Source organism: Cryptomeria japonica, chromosome 3, assembly GCF_030272615.1.
Source record: "Cryptomeria japonica chromosome 3, Sugi_1.0, whole genome shotgun sequence".
NCBI classification, from domain to species: Eukaryota; Viridiplantae; Streptophyta; class Pinopsida; order Cupressales; family Cupressaceae; genus Cryptomeria; species Cryptomeria japonica.
The window spans coordinates 749,444,417-749,469,228 of record NC_081407.1 but is presented as its reverse complement, the minus strand read 5'-3'; positions in this window follow the sequence as shown (position 1 = coordinate 749,469,228).

Here is a 24,812-nt window from a genome sequence, read left to right as displayed (position 1 = left end):
ATTAACTAATGCAACAAATGCAACCATATGCAAGATTTTAACATGGTCTAAATGATAATGATAATGCAAACTTAATATGATAATGAGAATGCACCTAAGGATCATATGCAACCTAATGCAAAGCTAAACTGATAATGATATGCAATCTAATGCATGGTTAAAATGATATTCATTTAATGAAAAACTACAATGATAGGCAATCCTAATGATAATGAAATGGTACTAATGACCATGAAATGATTTGCACCCTAATACAAGAGTAATATGATAATGAAATGATACTAATGCATTCTTGTTCCCATAATTTGTCATCCATTTTGATCAAAGTGCTAGTGCTTCCCTTATTTTCATCATCGGGCCTTGATGTGTTGAAAGTTTATACAAGCATTATGGTATATTTAAATTATAATGTCTTGAGTATAACTTTCATGGATTTTGATATTGCAATATAGCACACAGATTGAGGTATAATTAAACCAAGATGACCTGAGTGTTGCTTGTGTAAAATAGACAAGAATTAACCTTTGTGCTATACAAATCCGAAATGTCTTCAGCGATATGTTACCTAATCATGTCGTAAGAAAAATTTACATAGGAGAAGAATTCACTCCCAAACAACAGACAAAGAAAACATCGCATTCCTTCCTCACCTCTCTAGTCATAAGACATCCTTAAGTCACTTAGGAGATATGATAAGAAAAAAGATCAACAACCATATCTAAGCATGCACGCTATCTGAACATTATTCTTGTCAAAATAAAATATCCTGTAAATAGATCCTTTTGTTTGTCACAACTCAATTCAATCCTTATTTTTTAGCCTCTTGCTTTGTTGTAGTCACTCTTGGTTGTCTCAATCTTTGATATTTTGCTACATGTTTTGTGTGATGCCTAAGAAAAAACTCAAGGTGAAATGCCCCCAACGAGGTTAGGGCTTTGCCCCTCATTGTCGAAACTACTTGGATAAGGATATTTTCACTAATCACCAAGCCATGGTGGGATATGAGTTGGATAACTGTTCAAATAATCAAGGACAGTGACTAAGCTAAGTATGTTCAGGATAATGTTCTGTGTGAAAGTGTTTTGGGATGGTTATTGGTTTAAATTAGATGGATAAAAGATATGATGTGAGTATTGATAGATAGAGAAATTCTTCTCTCACAAATGGCATATATTGCCAGGTTTTCACCACTTACTTTTATTGCACTTTTTGATTGTTTTTGATTTTTTTTTTTTTTTTGTGTCACAAGGTGCCTGTTTGCTAGGTTTTCACCCTAATGACAATTTTTGATACTTTTTTTTTAAATTTTTTTTTCTTTTTTATTTGATCCAGGCATTAGATGACTCAAGTGTAGAAATTATTTAGATGGATGTTGTTGGTTAGTTCATCAAGGATGTCCCCTTTTGAATTTGATAATTGATATGCTCCTGATCCATAGGCTGATATGATGACAAAGGGTCCCAACTAATTGGGTTCAAATTAACTCTTCTTTTCCTACTCTTGCTAATTTCTGGAATTTTCTTTTAGGACCAGATCACCAATTTTGAAAGCACTTGGGATGACCTTATGATTATAGCTTCTACACATTTTTTGTATTGAGATGATCAAAGGCACATTGGTGATGTTCATCAAGAAACTCTACCTCTTGTAACCTTTTGATTCGATATTCCTCATTTGGAATGAGGCCTTTCAAGGATACCCAGAGTGATGGAATCTCTACCTCAATAGGTAAAATAGCTTTTGATCCATAAACTAATGAATATGGTGTAGCTCCTATAGGTGTGCAGATACTTGTTCTATAGGCCCAAAGTGTAGATTTAGTTGTGTATACCAATCTTTGCTAGCATCATGTAGGGTTTTCTTGAGGACTTTCAAAATTGTTTTGTTTGAGGCCTCTGTTTGACCAAGATAATAAGGTATTGAAAAGTGACGTTAGATATGGAATCACTCACAAAGCCCTTGGACATCTTGATTTTTAAAAGGTCTTTCATTATCTATGATAATGGAGCTAGAGATTTTGTATCGACAGATAATGTAATTCAAGATGAAGGATGAGATCTTCTTTCTAGTCACATTAGTTAATGGAACTGCTTCAATCCATTTGGTGAAGTACTCAGTGGCCGTGATGATGAACTTGTGCCCATTTGATGAGGAAGGATGGATTTTTCCCACTAGATAAAGTCCCCATTGATAGAAGGGCCATGATGTGGTGAATGGTTGTAACTCTTGTGCTAGTGCATGTATGAGGTTGCCATGAATTTGGCACTTTGGACATTTCCTAGCAAACTGATAGGAATCTCTCTGCATTGTTGGCTAGTAATATCCCATCCTTAGGAGTTTCTTAGCAAGAGTAAGACCACTTGATTTCATACCACAAATACCTTTGTGAACCTCATGTAAGGCGAAGTCAGATTCATTATGATCGAGGCATCGAAGAAGAGTGCCATCAAGACCTCGATGATAAAGTGTGTCAGTGGTTAAGGTGTAGCGGGTTGCTTGTCGAATAAATCTTCTCTTTTGGCTACAAGATAAGTCAGGTGGGAGGGTATTGTCTTTTAGATAGTCATGGATTTTCTTGTATAGAGGGGAATCAAAATCGGTCAACGCATATGTAACTTGGGATTCTGAATTATCATAGGCTAGGGAAAATAATTGCTCCACCAGGAATTCATAATGATTCCTTTTATCTGGAAGTTGTAGGAGCAAGGAGATAGTGGCTATTGGATTAGCAGCTCTGTTATCCAACCTTGAAATCTATTTGAAGGTGACGTTCACAAAATACTTCTTGAAATTGTTCACCATGTGCTTGTAGGGCATCAACTTCTCATCCTTTGTTTGATAATCATTATTGATCTGATTGATGACTAATTAAGAATCTTCATAGACTTTCAATTTTGTGATTCTCCATTCCATATCTATTTTGATAATTGTCACTAGGGATTCATACTCAGAAATGTTATTGGTGTAGGAGAACGTCAATATGTAGGATCTTAGAAGTGTCTGTCCCTCCAGAGTGATGAACAAGATGCCGACACCTGTTCCATGTTGGGTATAGGATCCACCAAAGTATAGGGTCCATTTCTTGGGTGTGATAGTGAGCACATATGTATCTGGAAATTCCACCTATAGTGGATTTTTGTCTAGTAAAGGTGCTTCTACTAGCTAATCTGCAATTTCTTGTCCTTTGATGGCTCGTCCTTCCATGTATTTAATGTCAAACTCACTTAGGATCATAATCCATTTTTCTAACCTCCTTATGAGAGCAGCTTTCCTAAGTAGATATTTTAGTGGGTCGATATTTTCTACTAGCTTGATTGTATGGGCTAGCATGTAGTGGCGAGACTTTTGAGAGAAAAACACCACTACCAAACAAGCTTTTTCAATGAATGTATAGTTGTGTTCATATCCATTTAAATCTTGTTGATGTAGTAGATAGCCGTTTCCTTTCCTGCTAGATCTTCTTGTGCTAGTAGTGCCCCCAGTGACACTTATGTTGCTGATATATAGAGGATGAGTAGCTTTCTTGCTATTGGTGGTACCAAAACTAGTGGATTGATCAGATATTGTTTGAGCTGGTGGAATGATTCTGCACATTTGTCTTCCCATCTAAAATGTACATTCTTATGAAGAAGATGGTTAAATGGAAGACATTTATCTGCTAACTGAGCAATAAATAGTTGGATAGATTTTAGTCATCCCTATAGAGATCTCAATTGGTTGATATTTTTAGGAGGTGGCATTTCCATGATAGCTTGAACCTTTGCAAGATCCACCTTGATGCCCTTTTTTGATACTATGTATCCCAAAAATTTTCCAGATGTTAGCCTGAAGATACACTTCTTAGGGTTCAATCTGACATTGAATTGTTCCAGTCTTTGAAATAATTTATCCAAGGTGTCTAGGTGTTTTGTTCTTGTGAATGACTTGGCTAGAAAATCATCCACACAATCTTCCATAAAAGTGTTCATCATGTCATGGAAGATTGTTTTCATGGCCCTCTGATAAGTTGCCTTGGCATTTTTCAAGCCAAAAGGCATGATGTTCAAGAAGTATGTACCCCACAAACATGTGAATGTAGTTTTATCTTGGTCTTCAGGAGCTATCTTCATTTGGTTATAACCAGAAAATCCATCCATGAGGGATAACATAGCATGTCTTGTTGTTAGATCAACAATGGTGTCGATGCTTGGAAAAGGAAAGTCATCCTTTGTACAAGCTTTGTTGAGATCTTTGAAGTCTATATAGATTCTGATGGTTTTTTCCAGTTTAGATACTGACACAATGTTATAAATCCATTATGCATAATCAATGGGTCAGATGAATCCTACATCTAGTAACTTCTTTAGCTCTATTTTTACCAAGATGGCCACATGTAGGTTCATATTTCTTAATTTCTATTTTACAAGTTTAGCTCTAGGAGAAATGGACAAGTGATGCATGATAATATTTGGATCTACCCCTGGCATGTCTACATAAGACCAATAAAAATTGATTTGTCTCTCTGTGAAGAACTGGAAAAAGTTAGGTTTTTCCTTTTTTGTGAGTGATTCTGCCACATGTATTATTTTGGTTGATGCTTCAATACTTATGTTTATTGATTCAGTTGGTTGTATGGTGAGAAAAGATCATTGATAATTGACACTAGTTTGGTAGCTTTTTCTGATATGGGATTAGTGCTTTCTTGTACTCTTTGAATTTATTCATACACCGTTGCCTTTCTTTGAGTAGCAATTTTCTCAGGTTGTGGCTCAGACTCGATTTGATCAGGTTCTTGTGCATGATGTATTTTTTTATAAGAGTTCTTCTTGTAGCTTCTCTTTTTCTTCACACTCTTGGTATGTTATTGTCTTTGCAGCTACTTGATGTAGTGCTTCTTGCCATGAGTCTTCATTATGTTTTATCTTTTCTTTCCATTGAGGTCTTTTATGGCGATCTCGCTTTTGCACAAGAGGAACATGTTGGCCATTCAAAACTCTTGTTTTGTCTTTTACAAATTGTGAATGGGGTTGTATGGGTTCTATGATGCATTCTTGATGCTTTCCAATAGGACCTTTTCCTTTGTACCCCATGCATTGCATGATTATGAACCCATTTCCATACTGTTCTATCGGAACAACCACTTATAGAGAAGCAACTCTGACTTCTTCCTCATCTTTCTATAGCCAACTGAGCATGTCTTTGTCTTTTGACTCTTCTGCTAGTGTGCATATTTGTATAAATTTACCATCAAACTATTTGATGGGTTGTGTTTCCTGGTGTCTTGATGTGGAAGGTTGTCCATGAGACCTTGGTGAATTTGGTAACTTAGATAGACACAAGAGTTCAAAAGAGTACTCCCCCATGCCTTGGTACTTTACTTTCATCTTTTGCTCAAATTTTATAGACAATGATTTGATTTTTTCTTGATCTTGGGATGATGAGGAAGCTTGGGCCTCCCTGTTGTGTGGAACCAGACTATCTTGAGTTTCCCTCATAGCATTGCATTACTAAAAAGAGTTAGTATCTGTAGATATTAAAATTTCTTATCCATTGTAGGGGAACTTGAGACATTGATTTTACGTGGAAGGTACTGCTTGCATTTCATGGATCCATGGACAACCCAATATTATGTTGTATGTCAAGTCTATGTCCAAGACTTGGCATAATGTGTCTCTTTGCACAGGCCCTACCTTAATGGGTAGTATCATTGGTCCTTTAGATAACCTTTCTTCATCATCATAGGGTTTGATGGTGATCTTCTTTTTGGGATCAATAGCTTGCTCGGAGAATCCCAATGCACAGATAAGATTTAGGGTACATATATTGAGACCAGCTCCTCCATCTGAGTACTCTTTTCACCCACTATTTCTATACTAGGACTTCGATATGCAGCGAGGTGTTATGTGGATGACTCAAATAGATGTCATCGTGTTCAGAAAAGGATATGTTATGTGGCACCATCATATGGGCCACCATGTCTTGGAATAAATTGATGTATCCAGGTTGTTTGGAACTATTGTTTCGACAAGAGCTTTCTATAAGATATCCTTATGCTTTAGTGAGAGTTTAAGTAACTCAAGTATTCATATCTAAGCGGGTGTCTGCCATAGTTGGTCGACCAAGTTATATTGAGCCTTGGGTATGGTTGTTGTTGATGTGTTCCCCTTCAAGACATATTTTTGAGCCCTCATTGTCACATGTATCGACGCATGTTCTTTATCTTTGATCTTTATGATATTTATTTGATTGTCATATGCTGATATGTGATTTATGGTGTTTTTGTATATGTGATTGATGAGAGATCATTTGTTGTTGTTTGACGTTGATGCTTCTCCCTTGTCATAGTTAGGAAGAGGATTTTTGAAGGCTTTATGATCATTATTGGTTTTATGACCATCTATCATTATGTCACCATTATCAATTAGAACTTGAACCAGGTTCTTCAATCTTAGGCAATCATTTGTGCGATGCTCCTTGTTTTAATGATAATCATAGTAGTGTGTATCATTCCACCATGGTGGTCTAATTTAGGGGTCAAAATCTCTTGCACTTGGTAATTTAATGACCTTACTTGCCAATAGCTCTCAAAATACGAATTCAAGGGTTTATCCTAAAGGTGCGAACTTTCATCGATATGGTATTGGTTTCAGATTAGCATTATTGTTATTCTCTTGGTTGATATTGCCTTGATTGTTTGTTCCTGGATTGTTGGTCCTTTGATTTTTGTTGTGTTGAGGATTTGTTGGTGGAGTAATGCCAGATAGGTTTAACATTGGTAGTTTTTTTTAACGTTGTCTACCACACCATCATTAACAATGTTTTTATTCCTTGTCTAGAATTTGGACTTGTTTGAGTTATTGTTATTATTTTGGTTATTGTAGGTGTTTTTATTTGATGAACTAACACCTTCTTTAAAAAAATTCAAGGTCCCTTTGTTGATGGAGGCTTCCTCTACTTTGATGCCATTTTTTATCAGCTTTGCCAAAGTAGGAAGACATTGTAGTTGAGTCAATAACTCATTTCACCATTCAAATTATCTATGAAGATCTCTATCATTTCCTTTTCAGGTACGTCATGTGAGTACCTTGAGACCACACATCTCCATCATTGCAAGAAGACCATGAATATTTTGTTGTTCTTTTGCTTTGTGCTGCAAATGTCAAGCATGGTGATTTCATGTTGGATGTTGTAGGAGTATTGTGTAATGAATTTTTCACCAACTCCTCGAATGATCTAATGGGAGGTGCAAGTTTTGATAACCACTCCATTGTTTTCCCTCCCAAACTTCTTGGGAATAGCCTCATCATGTACGTATAATTGTGAGAAAACTCCAGACTCGTAGTACAAAATTTCCTAACGTGATCATGGGGATCACTTTTACCATTGTATTTATCATACTTTGGTATATTCGAATTTGGTGGGAACGGTATTATGTTTAGCCTCCTGTCAAAAGGGTAAGGACAAATATCCTCTAAATAATACCTCATTGTGGATCCTTGTTGCATATCTTGCATTTATCGCTGAAGTGAACATTAGAATTGTTGTGTAATAAGAGCTAGGGGTATATTTCCTTCTCTAGACCTTCAATGAGGAACACCTCCTTTTTTAGTAAGGTTGTTATGACACGAGTTTTGTCTTGGTTGTGTGTGTTTTATTGATCATGTGTGTCTTCCTCTCTCAAATGTTCTTGATTTTGGGTATTTTAAGTATAGGTCCTTGCCTTGGTTCGTGATATTCTCTTGTCAGTATTCCTTCAATTTTTTGTGTCAAAATCTGCAAGAATCCTGACCCCTTTACTAGTTAGCATGAGGAAATACTTTTTCTTATATGATTCTATAAGTTTTTACATGAGTGTTTGGAAAGAGGAACTCTTGTGACATTGTTAGAGAAGCTCTTTAGTGATCTCTATTTCCCCCACATTTGCATATTCCTCAAAAGGGTTGGACTCCATTTGTAGTGTACTTGATTCTAGTTGTGGATCCTTTCCTTTATTTTTCTAAGATCGAGTTATAGTGGGCATCGATAGATTTCTATAGTTTTGAATTCCTCTTCCTCTATTGGGGTTCTTGTTGGAGTTGGTGGATCATGTCGAGCTTTGTTGTAGGTAATGCAAAACATTAGAAATAAGGCAGGATTGATCCTTTCTCCACTATTAAAGCATTGATTGAATGCTTCTTTTTGAATGTAAGCCCTATTTCTCAAAGTTTCCTTGTCAAATTTGTTTGTTTTTCCTTGGAGATACAACTGCATATGATGGAAGAATTCATGATTTGATTTAAAAATTTGATGGTTGATATAGAGAAATTTACTCCTCTTGATATGTTCCTTAGAACTAGGTTGTCTCTTCTTCAACTTAGTCTTTTGATGAAGACTTCTTCTTCTCAAAATATGGGGAGTGGTCATACAAAATGATCAATGTTGATGTTGATGGTTGATATAAATACTTTGTTTTGGATACTCCAAATTACTTGTCAAGTAAAGGTTTAGTTCAATTTGCCCTTATGACAAAGTGTGTCAAATGATATGAGTCAAGTTTCACGATGTAGGAACTTAATTTGACAACTTGAGAACCTAACTAGGTACTCTTTTGATGAAATTTGTTGGATGGTGGAACCTTTGATCACTCTTTTTGATACTCCTTAATCTTGTTGGATGAAATCTTACCTTAAGATAGTTGAATATTAGATACCCCTTTCCAAAGGTGCTTAGTTGGATTTGGAAATTCTTTTCTCTCTAAGCTTGATCTTTGCTCTTTGTTTTGATTTGATTGTTGTATTGGTTTATTTGCAAGATATTTCAATGTTGATGACAAGAAGAGGTTGATTTTCTTGTTATTTTTAACTTGCAATAATAAATTTGATTATTCTTTTTAATCCATTGCAAGAAATTGAGATTTGTTGTTGTAATTTTCAAGCCCAAATCTGAAGTATTTGCCTTAGCTTGCAAGAAAGCAAAAGTGTGATTTTTTTTGTCCTTTTTACCTTGCAATGAGGGGTAAGTTCACAATAATGGTTCTCACTTTCACCCACGAAGGAAAAAAGAGGTGGGAGGAAAAAAAATTTAGAGGGGGTTCGAGCAAAGTGGGGGTGTTCGAATGAACTACCCTTTGGGATTCGAGCGAACCCCCCACTTTGCTTGAACCCCCTCTTTCAAGCGAAGCACCTTTAATGCTTGTTTATGTCATTTTTCAATTATATTGGGGGGGTTCACTCAAATCCCCCTTCATTCAAACCCCCCTAAAATTGGGGGGTTCTCGCGAACCCCCCTTCATTCGAACCCCTTTTTTAACACTTCTCTGAAACTTTCTACATTTTTTTGCAGATTTTTGGCCTTCAAACCTCTAGTTGAAGGCTCAAATGTGATGATCTTGACAACCCAAAATGTAGTATGGTAGTCCTTGAAGCAAGATTTCCAATGACTATAATTTTATTACATATTGAGTTTATCATGAACTTGTTTTTTGAATTTTACCAAACATAGGTTTTTCACCGAGCAAGAATTTCTCTATTCAATGCATTAGGAAAAATAGTAAACTAATTCAAAAAAAAATTGAAAAATATCTATGCCCTAGGTATTGAAGTCTTCTTTCTAAAAAAAATAACTAAATTGAATTTCGATATATATAGAACAAGTTATGTGTTCAAACATAGACCTATGTCTAAAATATAATTAGTCAGACTAGAAAACTTATAAAAATGAAAAATATTCAACATATCAATATCAAACCAACTGCAAGCCCTGGATATTGATGTTACAAACTAAAATTCTAAATAATTGAGTTTTTATCATTTATAAAAAAAATATTATACATTTCGGGAGGCACATCACTCTTAAAAAATGTAGTTTGGTGTAAAAAACTACTTTTCAAGGGAGATGAAAATTTTAAAACAAAATCATTCAAAAAAATTGAAAAAAATATATATAGAATCTATAGACAAAATGCTACAAATCAGTAATTTATATCATCTTCAAATTCTTAATAGTTTATAAGTTATAGCTGTCGGAAGTTGAAGATTATTTTAAAATTGTTCATCTCAGTGTCAAAAGTGGCAAAAAAGTGGGAACCATTATTATGAGTTCACCCTGTCAAGGTTCTTTTTAAGTCCAAAGGAAAGTTTAGTTCATTTTAAGCCCAAAATTGAGGTGTGAAGTTCTTTTTCTACCAATAGGAAGATGAGTTCTTTTTAACCAACTTGAAAAAGAATAGTTAGAAAAGAAGCTACTAAATCTTATCCTTACTCCTTCAAGTTTGTAAGAAAACTGTTAGCAATCTGTAAAGAAAGAAGTTAGCAAAATCAAAAACCTTTGGTGACCTTCTACAAGCCTAATTTTCAACATTGGATTACAAATTTTTGCCTATGTATTATATGCGCAAAAACATAGATCATATGCACAACAAAAATAGTTGTACGCGCACCATAAATAGTTGTATGCACTACAAAAACAATCATATGCGCTACAAAAATAATCATATGTGCAAGAAAATAGCTATATGCGCAACAACAAAAAATTATATGCGCAAAGGAAAACAGTTATATGCCCAATAATAACATTTATATACACAAAAAGAGATGTTTAATGTGCCAGAAGATATGTCCTATGCATGAGAATATCTATCCTATGTGTTGGAATATCTATCATATGGGCGATTCTGCATTAAAAAATTGTATGTGTGAATCCTATGGAAAAAAATTAGAAATATTGAAAAACAAGGTTCGAGCCCCACACTGGGTGCCAATTAATGTATGTCGTAAATGTGGGATCAACTTTCAATAGAGAAGAACACTTCAAACATAAACATGAAACATTGTATTAGAGTTAGAAATCAAAACAAAACAAAGAAAGTTAATGAATCAAAACTCTTTAAAATTGTTACATGCTCCTCTATCTCTAAAGATCTGTAAGATTCAAGGTGGCCCTCACTTGGAAGAGCACTTGATCCTCAAGATGACAAACTAGAGAACGAGATTTAAATGATTCTAAGATCAAAATGGATGCAACTATGATCCTTTTGAATGATCTAGATATGAAACTAGATAATGATATGGTGAAATATATTGATATGAAGCTCAAACTACTATGAAAATGATACTAAAATGAAGCTAACATGGTATGAGATTAACATGATATATCTAAGATTATAATCTATCTAAAATGATCTAAAATGTTATTCTATCAAAGAGAGATAATGTGCTTAATGTTATGAGACTATAATGTAGATGCATAAAAACTTGATATCGAGAATGAAGAATGAGAGCTCTAGTTTTAGGGAAAATGGGCCAATGGAGGGTTGCGATTGAATAATCTCAAAAAGGGATAGGATTGAAAGTTACTCAATCCATGTTTACAATTTTCACCAATAAAATGGTGATAATTGTTAACAAGAGGTGGCTTTAGAAGTGATGCAAGAGGCATTAAATTCCTAAGAAGACATGAAACCTTAGGAGGTAAGGTTGAGTTTGGGTTAGGGTATGTGCAAGATCATGGGTGGCGAAAAAGTGGCAATGGAGAAAAACAAAACGTTTTAAACCTTTCCAAACATGCAAAAATCCACTTTGAATTTTTGTTTCAATTAGCCAAAATTTGAATTTGGTTTGGTAATACCAAACCAAATTGGCTATCCGTTAATATCAGATATCCGATTTGTGATGTCATACTTTTTAAAATCAGATATCTGATTTTATCCATTTTTCTCAACATAAAAGTATATATATATCAAGTGCTATCTTTGATGGGGATAGCTCCCTATGTTATATATGAAAAGATATTACAATCATAGTCCTACTAACATAAAAAATCCCTACATACAAAAAGATAAAGCATAAACTATTATTGCAAGACATTGTGCAAGCCAAACTATAAAAGCCTCAAGATGGTAGCAACCCAAGACTCGATCATCGCCACCCGATCAATACTATCCTCTGATAGCCAACCCTCCTCTGACTGCATCATCCATCTATTCCTCATCCTCTGAATCTGAGCATTCAACATCCGACAAAAAAACTATTGGGTTAAAAAAGGGACCCAAAATGCTGGACCATTCCTCTTCCACCTCCATGATCACACCTCCCATGACATTTGCATCTACCTCCTTGACAAATCTAGTGATTTTTTCAAAACATGCATCCTTGGATGGTAATACAAACATAAAAGTATAGTTTAGTAAAATGGGCATAACTTTTACATTTCTTATTGAAATTTTGATTTTTTACAAGTGTTAGAAAGGAAATTCAGAGACCTATCAAATGCATAAGGTAGTTTTAGGAAATTATAGACAAAAAATTAATTATAATCATTTGAAGATAGTCCTTCAATTTTAAAAATTTAAATACTCACAAATTTTTCATACAAAGTCTCATTTTTTTCCTATCACCTCCTTTATCTATCACTTGTCTATCTATACTTATATAAATATATTTTATCTATCTCTTCCTTCTCTACTTATGTCACTTATTTTCTTATCCCATCTAGATAGATAAATTCCCAACTTACATGCATCTCTGCATATATCTCCATCTTTCTATTCCTATCTGTCCCTCTCCCACTCCATCATTGTCACTCCTTATTTCTATATTTCTCTCTAATAATCTCACTTCTCTGTATTTGTCTCCCTTGACTAACTTATCCTACCTATACTTATATATTACTTGTCTCTACCACCTCCTTTCTCTCCCTATCTTGTCCCCTCTATCTCTATATCCCTATAGATCTATCTTCATGTATATTTATATCTCGATATCTCTAAATCTCACTTATTCACTCCATCTCTCCCTCCATTTGTATTACTCTCTCTATCACTTTCTATCCATATCTATCTCTATCTTCATCTCTTTCCCTATCAATCTCGCTTTCTCTATGTTCCTCTATCTTTATATATCTTCATCTATACATGATTAATCTACTTCTATATCTCTTCCTCTATCTCCCTCTTGAAGTATCTTTCCCTTTCTCTACCTTTATCTCTTTATTTACTCCATCTTTATATATCCCTGGCACTCTCCCCACATCCTTCTCTATAGTGCCTTTATATATCTCTATATCTCCCTCTTTCTCTCTCTCCCTCTCTATCTATCCCTATCTATAATCCCTATCTCTCTTTCACACTCTCTTTCACTATTTATATCTCTCTATCTATCGATATTTCTCTTCCTTTATATTTTTCTATCTCTTCCTTTTTTTATCTCACTCTCTTTGCCCCTCTCTATCCATTTTTCTCCATCTCTTTGTATATTCATCTTTGTCTTTAGCTCTCTCTTTCTTTGTATCTATTAATCTCCATATCCCTTTATCTTCATTTTTTATCTCTGTCTTCCTCTCTCCTTTTCAATATCTAGATATGTCTACCTCTTTCTATCCATCCTTATCCTTTAGTTTTTCTCCCTCTCACTTCATACTCCTTAATATCTATATCTCTATTTATGTCCTTGTCCTTTAGTTCTTCTCACTCTCTTTAGCTCTTCATCTCTCTTCACCCTTATATCTCTCCTTATTTGAAAATTAGTACATATGGTCTCCTAATGGGTTATATGGTGTTCTAAGGGGTCATAGAACACCATATGACCCATTAGGACACAATATGACCCCTAACGACACCATATGGTCTCCTAAGGGATCATATGGTCTCCTAAGGGGTCATAAAACACTATATGACCCCTTAAGACACAATAAGACCCCTAATGACACCTTATGGTGTCCTAAGGGGTCATAAGACACCAAATGACCCCTTAGAACACCATACAACCCCTAATGACACAATGTGGCATCCTAAAGGGTCATATGGTGTCCTAAGGGGTCATAGGACACCATATGACCCATAGCATCATATAGTATCCCAAGGGGTTATATGGTGTCCTAAGGGGTCATAGAACACCATATGACCCATTAGGACACAATACGACCCCTAACAACATCTAGGGGGTCATATAGTGTCCTAAGGGGTCATAGGACACCATATGACCCCTTAGAACACCAAATGACTCCTTACAACACCATATGGTGTCCTAAGGGGTCATATGGTATCCTCAGGGGTCATATAACACCATATGACCTCTTAGAACACAAGAAGACCCATAAGGACATGATATGGTGTCCTAAGTGGTCATATGGTATCACGAGACACCATATTACCCCTTAGGACACAATATGACCCCTAACGATACCTAAGGGGTCATATGGTGTCCTAAGGGGTTATATGATGTCCTAGGAACATTTAAGACACAATAGGACCCCTTAACACACCATACAACCCATAATGACACCATATGGTGTCCTATGGGGTCGTAGGACACTATATGATCCCTAACTACACCTAAGGGGTCATATTGTGTCCTGAGGGGTCATAAGATACCATATGACTCCTATTGAAACAAAAAGATGCCTAATTATACCTAATAGGTCATATGGTGTTCTAAGGGGTCATTGGAGACCATATGATCCCTTCGCACACCATACAACCCCTAATGACATCGTATGGTGTCCTAAGGGATCATATGGTGTCTTAAGGGGTCATAGAACACCATATGACCCCTTACGACACCATACAATGTATAATGACACCATATTGTGTCATAAGGGATCATATGGTGCTCTAAGGGGTCATAGGACACCATATGACCCCTTAGGAGACCATACCACCCATAACAACATAATATGGTGTCCTAGAGGGTCATAGAACACCATATGACACCTTAGAATAACATATGACCTATAACGATAACATGTAGTGTTGTAACGGGTCGTAAGACATAATATGACCCCTAACAACATCATACAGTGTCCTAAGGGGTCATAGGACACCATATGACCCGTTAGGGCACCATATGACCCTTTACGACACCCTATGGTGTTGTAAAGGGTCATATGGTATCCTAAGGGGTCATATAAAACCATATGACCCCTTAGAACACAAGAAGACCCATAACAACACAATATGGTTTCCTAAGGGGTTATATGGTGTCACAAGACACCGTATGACCCATTAGGACACAATAAGGCCTCTAACAATACCTAAGGGGTCATATGGTGTCCTAAGGGGTTATATGATCTCCTAGGAACCTTTAGGACACAATATGACCCCTTAGCACACCATACAACCCCTAATGACACCATATGGTGTCCTAAGGGGTCGTAGGACACAATATGACCCATTAGAAAACAATATGACCCCTAACAACACCTAAGGGGTTATATTGTGTCCTAAGGGGTTATAAGACACGATAAGACCCCTAACGACACTGTATGGTGTCCTAAGGGGACATATTGTCTCCTAGGGGGTCATCGGACACCATATGAGCCCTAATGACACAAAATGATGCGTAACAATACCTAAGGGGTCATAGGACACCATATGATCGCTTATCACAGCATACAACCCCTAATGACACCATATAGTGTCCAAAGGGTTCATATGGTGTCCTAAGGGGTCATATGGTATTCTAAGGGGTCATAGAACACCATATGACTGCTTAGGACACCATACGATGCATAATGACACCATATGGTGTCCTAATGGGTCATATGGTGTCCTAAGGGGTCATAGGATGCCATATGACCCCTTAGGAGACCATACAACCCATAACAACATAATATGGTGTCCTAAGGGGTCATAGAACACCATATGACCCCTTACAACACCATACAATCGATAATGATACCATGTGGTGTCCTAAGGTGTCACAAGACACCATATGACCCCTTAAGACATAATATGACCCCTAACGATGTCATATAGTGTCCTAAGGGGTCATAGGACACCATATGACCCCTTAGGACACAAAATAAACCCTAACGACACATAAGGGGTCATATAGTTTCCTAAGGGACCATAGGACACCATATGACTCCTTAGCACACCATACAACCCTTAATGGCATGATATGGTGTCCTAAGGGGTCATATGGTGTCTTAAAGGGTCACGGGACATCATATGACCTCTTAGGACATAGTATGACCCCTAACAAAACCTAATGGATTATATGGTGTCTAAGGGGTCATACGATGTCATGTGGCCCCTTAGGACACAATATGACCTCTTAGAAAACCATAAAGCCCCAACGACACCATATGGTGCCCGAAGTGGTCATAAGACACCATATGACCCGTTAGGACACAATATGATCCCTAACGATACTTAAGGGGTCATATGGTGTACTAAGAGGTCATAGTATACCATATGACCCCTTAACATACCATATGACCCCTAACGACACCATATGGTGTCCTAAAGGCTCTTAGAATACCATATGACCCCTTAGGACACCATAAGACCCATAACAACATCATATGGTGTCCTAAAGGTTCATGAGACATCATATGACCCTTTAGGACACAATATGACCCCTAATGACACCTCAGGGGTCATATGGTGTCCTAATGAGTAATATGATATCCTATGGCCCTTTAAGATACAATATGACCCCTTAGTGCACCATATAACCCCTAACGATGCCATATGGTATCCTAAGGGGTTATAAGATTCCATATGGTATCTTAAGGTGTTATAAGATACCATATAACTCGTTAGGATACAATATGAGCTCTAACAACACCTAAGGGGTAAAAGGACACCATATGAACCCTTAGGACACAATATAACCCCTAATGACACCTAATGGGTCATATGGTGTCCTAAGTGGTCATATGATGTCCTATGACCCCTTAAGACACAATATGATCGCTTAAGACATAATATGACCCCTTAACACACCATACAACCCCTAACAACACCATATGGTGTCCTACGGGGTCGTAGGACACTATATGATCCCTAACTACACCTAAGGGGTCATAAGATACCATATGACTCCTATCGAAACAAAAAGACACCTAATGATACCTAATAGGTCATATGGTGTTCTAAGGGGTCATTGGAGACCATATGATCCCTTCGCACACCATACAACCCCTAATGACACCGTATAGTGTCCTAAGAGGTCATATGGTGTCTTAAGGGGTCATAGAACACCGTATTAACCCGTACGACACCATACAATGTATAATGACACCATATTGTGTCATAAGGGATCATATGGTGTTCTAAGGCCCTTAGGAGACCATACGACCCATAACAACATAATATGGTGTCCTAGAGGGTCATAGAACACCATATGACCCCTTAGAATAACATACGACCCATAACGATAACATGTAGTGTTGTAAGGGGTCGTAAGACATAATATGACCCCTAATGACATCATACAGTGTCCTAAGGGGTCATAGGACACCATATGACCCCTTAGGGCACCATATGACCCTTTACTACACCATATGGTGTTCTAAAGGGTCATGTGGTATCCTAAGGGGTCATATAAAACCATATGACCCCTTAGAACACAGGAAGACCCATAATGACACAATATGGTTTCCTAAGGGGTTATATGGTGTCACAAGACACCGTATGACCCCTTAGGACACAATAAGGCCACTAACAATACCTAAGGGGTCATATGGTGTCCTAAGGGATTATATGAACTCCTAGGAACCTTTAGGACACAATATGACCCCTCAGCACACCATAGAACCCCTAATGACACCATATGGTGTCCTAAGGGGTCGTAGGACACAATATGACCCGTTAGAAAACAATATGACCCCTAACAACACCTAAGGGGTTATATTGTGTCCTAAGGGGTTATAAGACATGATAAGACCCCTAACGACACTGTATGGTGTCCTAAGGGGACATATTATCTCCTAGGGGGTCATCGGACACCATATGAGCCCTAATGACACGAAATGATGGGTAACAATACCAAAGGGGTCATAGGACACCATATGACCACTTATCACAACATACAACCCCTAATGACACCATATAGTGTCCTAAGGGTTCATACAGTGTCCTAAGGGGTCATATGGTATTCTAAGGGGTCATAGAACACCATATGACTGCTTAGGACACCATACGATGCATAATGACACCATATGGTGTCCTAATGGGTCATATGGTGTCCTAAGGGGTCGTAGGATGCCATATGACCCCCTAGGAGACCATACGACCCATAACAACATAATATGGTGTCCTAAGGGGTCATAGAACACCATATGACCCCTTACAACACCATACAATCGATAATGATATCATGTGGTGTCCTAAGGGGTCACAAGACACCATATGACCCCTTAAGACATAATATGACCCCTAACGATGTCATATAGTGTCCTAAGGGGTCATAGGACACCATATGACCCCTTAGGACACAAAATAAACCCTAACGACACATAAGGGGTCATATAGTTTCCTAAGGCACCGTAGGACACCATATGACTCCTTAGCACACCATACGACCCTTAATGGCATGATATGGTGTCCTAAGGGGTCATATGGTGTCCTAAGGAGTCATAGAACACCTTATGATCCCTTAGGATACCATATGACACATAACAACACCAAGTGGTGTCCTAAGGACCCATTAGGAGACCATATGACCCATAACAACACCATATGGTGTCCTAAGGGGACATAGAACATCATATGATGCCTTAGAACACCATATGACCCCTTAGGACACCATGTGACCCATAATGATACCATATGGTGTCCTAAGGGATCATAAGACACCATATGACCCGTAACGACATCATATAGTGTCCTAAGGGGTCAGAGGACACCATATGACCCCTACCAACGTCATATAGTGTCCTAAGGGGTCATATGGTGTCCTAAGGGTTTATAGGACACCATAAGACCCATAACAACACCATATGATGTCCTTAGGGGTTGTATGGTGTCTTAAAGGGTCACGGGACATCATATGACCTCTTAGGACATAGTATGGCCCCTAGCAAAACCTAATAGATTATATGGTGTCTAAGCGGTCATACGATGTCATGTGACCACTTAGGACACAATATGACCTCTGAGCACACCATAAAGCCCTAATGACACCATAAGGTTCCCTAAGCGGTCATAAGACACCATATGACCCGTTAGGACACAATATGACCCCTAATGATACTTAAGAGGTCATATGGTGTACTAAGAGGTCATAGTATACCATATGACCCCTTAACATACATATGACCCCTAACGACACCATATGGTGTCCTAAAGGCTCTTAGAATACCATATGACCCCTTAGGACACCATAAGACCCATAACAACATCATATGGTGTCCTAAAGGTTCATGAGACACCATATGACCCTTTAGGACACAATATGACCCCTAATGACACCTCAGGGGTCATATGGTGTCCTAATGAGTCATATGATATCCTATGCCCCTTTAAGATACAATATGACCCCTTAGTGCACCATATAACCCCTAACGATGCCATATGGTATCCTAAGGAGTTATAAGATTCCATATGGTATCCTAAGGTGTTATAAGATACCATATAACTCGTTAGGATACAATATGAGCTCTAACAACACCTAAGGGGTAAAAGGACACCATATGAACCCTTAGGACACAATATAACCCCTAATGATACCTAATGGGTCATATGGTGTCCTAAGTGGTCATATGATGTCCTATGACCCCTTAAGACATAATATGACCGCTTAAGACACAATATGACCCCTTAACACACCATACAACCCCTAACGACACCATATGGTGTCCTAAGGGGTCATAGGACACCATATGACCCATTAGGACACAATATGACCCCAAACCACACCTAATGGATCATATGTTTTCCTAAGGGGTCACATGGTGTCCTAAGGGTTCATATGGTGTCCTAAAGGGTCATAGGACACCATATGACCCCTTAGGACACCATACGATCCATGATGACACCATATGGTATCTTAAGGGGTCATAGGACACCATATGACCCCTTAGGACACAATATGACCCCTAACGACACCTTAGGGGTCATATGGTATCCTCAGTGGTCATATGATATCTTAGGACCCCTTAGCATACCATAGAAACCCTAACAACACAATATGGTGTCCTAAGGGGTCATAGGATACCATATGATCCCTTAAGACACCATATGACCCATAACAATACCATATAGTGTTGTAAGGAGTCATATGGTGTCCTAAGAGGTCATAAGATACCATATGACCCTTTAAGACATAATATTACCCCTTAGCACACCATATGACCCCTAACAACATCATATGGTGTCCTAAGGGTTCATAGGACACCATATGACTCATTAGGACACAATATGACCGCTAACGAAACCTAAGGGGTCATATGGTAAAGTTAGAGGTGAGGATAGGTATGATAGAAAGATGTCATTTGGGGAAGAGAGAATTAGAGAGAGTTGGGGGTAATTAGGGGTTGGGAGGAGAGGGGGTATGGGAAATTATCAACAAAGGGAGAGAGGGAGAGATGAGGAGAGAGGTTCAAAGAGAGAGGTCTAGAGAGAAGGTAATTAGGGGAAGGGGAGTGGGGAGAGAGAGGGAGGGAGTATCAACAAAGGAAGAGGGGGGAGAGATGGGGAGAGAGCCCCCTGATTACCCTCTCTCTAGTCCATCTCTTTGTTAATACTTCCCTCTTCCCCTCTGCTCCCCCTAATTATCCTCTCTCTATCACTCTCTTCACCTCCCTCCACATCTCTCCCTCTCTCCTTTTGTTGATACTTACTCTTCTCCCTCTCTTCTTATCCGATAATTACACCCAACTCTCTCTCACATTATTTCTTTCCCTCAATTACCCTCGATCACCTCTCTCCTCCTATAGCTTTATTATACTTCCCTCTCCCCCTCTCCCCACCCCCTAATTACTCTCTATGTCTCTCTTCACCTTTCTCCGCATCTTTATTCTCTCTTTGTTGATACTTTCCCCTCTCCCCCTCTCCTCCTACCCCCTAATAATCTCAAACTCTCCCTCCCATTCTCTCTTCACCCCAATCACCCCCTCCCTCTCTCTCTTTGCCTTCCACCTAATTACCTCTATCTCTCTCTCACACACTCTATCTTCCCCCTAATTAATCTCTCCTTCTCACCTCTCTCCCCCTCTCCTTTTTTTGATACTTCCCTATGCCTCTCCTTGTCCCCTCTGAATTTTGTTGCTAGAGATAAGAAGGAAATCCAGAGAGACTAGTCTAGATCTTAGGGAAGAGAGAGTGACATAGAGGAGGAAATTATGAAGAGGTAGAAATATAAGCACCCTGTAGAGCTTTAGAGAATGAATGAGTTATTAAATGACAATTAGAGATATAGGTCTAGAGACAAATGTATAAATATGGACAAAAGAGAGGGAGGAAGAAACAAATGGGTGGAGTGATAGGTTTAGGAGAGATGATTTATCAAAATTTATCGAACTCAATAAAATTCATAAATTTTCTATTATTAATTACTTATTTATTTTATTTTGATATGAATTTTACAAAAAATCATGCAATAGGGAAATCATATTAAAAAGTCATGAGTTTTCTATGTTTTAAAAATGAAGGATGAATTTAAATAAATTATAACTATTTAAAAAGTAATAATTGAAACATATACCTATTTCATATCATATATCTCTTAATTACCTTTCCAACATCTATGAAAAATCAAAATTTCAATATAAAATGCAAAAGTTATGCCCAATTTACTAAAATATATTTTTTTTTATTTTTTCAAAAACAGATATCCGATAAAATTGGATATCCAATTTTAATGGATATTTGATTTTAAAACATAAATTTTTCCCTTGATCTTTTCATTTGAGTTTGCTTTGGGATTTGTCTTGGAAGTGACAAGCCTAGAAAGTCAACTGAAAAAATGTGTTTTTCAATATTCCTTGATTTTCCAAACTTTACATTGATGGTTGACGACTTTTTTTATAGCCAAAATTGATTACACAAAAAGGGTTTTTTAAGGATGTTCTCATCTTTCTAACAATATAAGGCTTGTCTTATTTTAAATTTAATAAATAATTATTATTGATTTTCTAATTGAATTCTGAGAAAAGTCTTGATTGATAGACTGATTGAAAAAGATTCATAACTTTCAAACCGTATAACAATTTATTAATCCAAAACATGCATCACATCCTATGCTTCATCTACTATAGGGAAAAATTAAAAAAAATAGAATTTCATAAGGTTTTGACCAAGTTAAGGTGGTTAGACGAAGGAGTTTCTGAATTTCTGAATAGTTGTAGTAAAAAATTCATAAATAATTATTTACTTTATAAAAAATTATAAAAAAGTATGTGTCACATACATACATGAGTCTAATTATTATATTATAAAAAAATATTATGATTTGATTGTGATTAGGGTGGTCAGACATACACCTACTTCTTATCTTTTTCCTAAAATTTTAGTACCACTACATTGAAATTTGAAATTTTCATCAAATAGGATTATTTTTTTTCAAAAAACAACTAGTAGCTTAGAAACTAAATTCAATATTCTATAGATTCTCTTATTACATATTTTAAAAATAATGTTCTTAACCTATTCAATTTTTCATGTCAAGCTGCATAACTCTAATTTTTTGAAATTTCATTGCCACTTAAGGGCCTATTTTGGCACACCATGATCTTGCACATACCTATTAAGGTCATCCATTGGATAAAGCTTTTACCCAGGGGGTAAAATCTTGTGCAAGGGTTAATACGATAACCAAGGTTAAAGCCATAGGTGCTTGATAAGACCTTTGGGTTAGATGAGGGTTAAGTTAGAGAGAAATTGTCTAACCATGAGGGGATGGTTGAGTTAACCATTAATGGTTTGGAAGATTTTGGGGACAAATTTGTAAGTCCTTCCAAATTTGGGGGAACTCAACAAGTTATCTTGTCAAAGAAATATAGCCTTAAATGCATTTAGAAGACTTTCCTCCAAACTTGAGAAGTGACTTCCTCAAATTTAGGGAAAGGACATGATTAGGAGTTGATTGGACCAATTAAGATGGTTTAGAAGAATCTAGAAGGATCTAGAAGAGGTTTAGGAGGCTAGTGGGAGATGTAAAAAAATGCAAGTGGGTGAGGAAAAATAGGCAATTTCGATTAATAAAAGATTTAATTTAGCAAAATAGGGGATGCAACTTGCATTTGTAGGATTTTGCAAGTGGGGGGATTTTTAAATAAATTTAGATTTATTTAAATGCAAAAGGGGTTTTAATTAAATGTATATTTTAGTTAAAATGGTTAGAGGGGGAATTTTTATTAAATGTAAATTTAATTAAATGGCTATGATAGAAGAAGGGAAATATTAATCAAATCTTTAAATTAATAGGCTAATTCAGAAGAATAGGGATAATAATTAAATCTTAATTTAATTAATTGGAAGAGATAGGGATAACTAAATGAATTAAATTTACTTAATGTGTTGTGCAACTTTTAGGTGTCTATAGTTAGATTATGAGTTGTATGTGGAAAAGGAAAGAGTTAGTTTCATGCATTTGCATTGTATTTGAGATTGTTACATTGGCCTTTTTATGAATAGCGAGATGGAGTATTTGTATTATGCAATTAAGACTATGAGGTCAAATTGAAGTACTTGTATGGAATGCACCTACATAAGGAAATAGTAGTCTAAGGATGCCCTTCTCTTTTCATTATTCTTCTATGTCAATGTAATGAAGTTAATTAGTAAAGTATGGATACAAATGGAACTATCGAGTAATTATATATGTTTGTGATTTTGTATTTAAGTAAAGATTGTTTGAATAAGGATGTGAGGTTTCTAGCTACATTTGTAATGTTAGAAGATCTCATGGAATGTTGAGCTGCATATCTTATTAAATGATGTGAATATGTGTATATAACGATAAAGGTGACATGCCTAGGAATTTCAAATTATTCATGCATAATTCTTGTGTGTATACATTGGTTGATTGGTAGTTTTCTTCCTCCCTCTCCTCTTCATTTGGGTAAAAGTATCATAGCGCTTAGGAGTCTATTGATAATGAGTAGGAGCTTTAAATATTCATTGTTGAAATGTGGTATTGCATATAAATATTAATGAAAATTTTTGGATAAAATAAAATTGTTTGAAGATTGAGACTTGTCCATTGTATCCATAATTTATTTTAAGGAAGAAACGATTAGATAGAAATCTCTATTGCATAACTCACGTAGGAAGATCTTCTAAACTAACAGGTTAAAAGATAATATTATATTATGTGTGTTGAATGAAGTAAAAACTTGTTGTATTCCATGTATAGAAAATTTGAAATCATACCATTGTGTCTTTAGTTAGTTTTGCAAGATAAAAGTCCTAGTCTTGAGTAGGAGTTACGTGTTTGATGAAATGTCATACTTGATTAAATGGATGGATTAAGACAAGATGCTATCTCCTTATCTTGTTCAAAAACAAAAATGTGTGTTCCATGAATGCCACCTGGATGAATTGATGGTGTAATGTATGGACTTGTTATGTGTTTCTAGATGACTGTTCTTCTTGATAGCTAGGAATGCTTAGTTTGTGAATGATTATAATTAAGTTATGGTAGGAGATGAGATTGAATAAGTTAATATATGTATGTATCTGAATTTGTGTGTAACATTAAATAAAAAATAAGTGGTGGCAAGTAAGGCTAGGATATCAAGTTTTATGCTTAATATACATGATTGATTAGCTAATGGCATGTAGGGAAATGACCATAGGAGGTTGAAGTAGAAATACAATATTAAATTTTTCTTTAAATAATGAGATTTATTTGTTATGAGCAATCAATTTAAGAAATCTATGATTGACCAAATGTTTAACGACATGATGTGGAACATTCTTATCATTTCCTTACTATTTAATGAGCATTGAAATGGTGTACACATATATCATTAGGTAATTGATTGAAGTTCTAACATGTGTTTCTACTATAACTCAATAAATGTGATCATTTCTAGGTAGGATATCTTGAACAATAATCATGTATGAGTGTATGTTGGCATTATGTGAACCGGCATGAAGACATAATGATATTGTATGTTGTCATTGA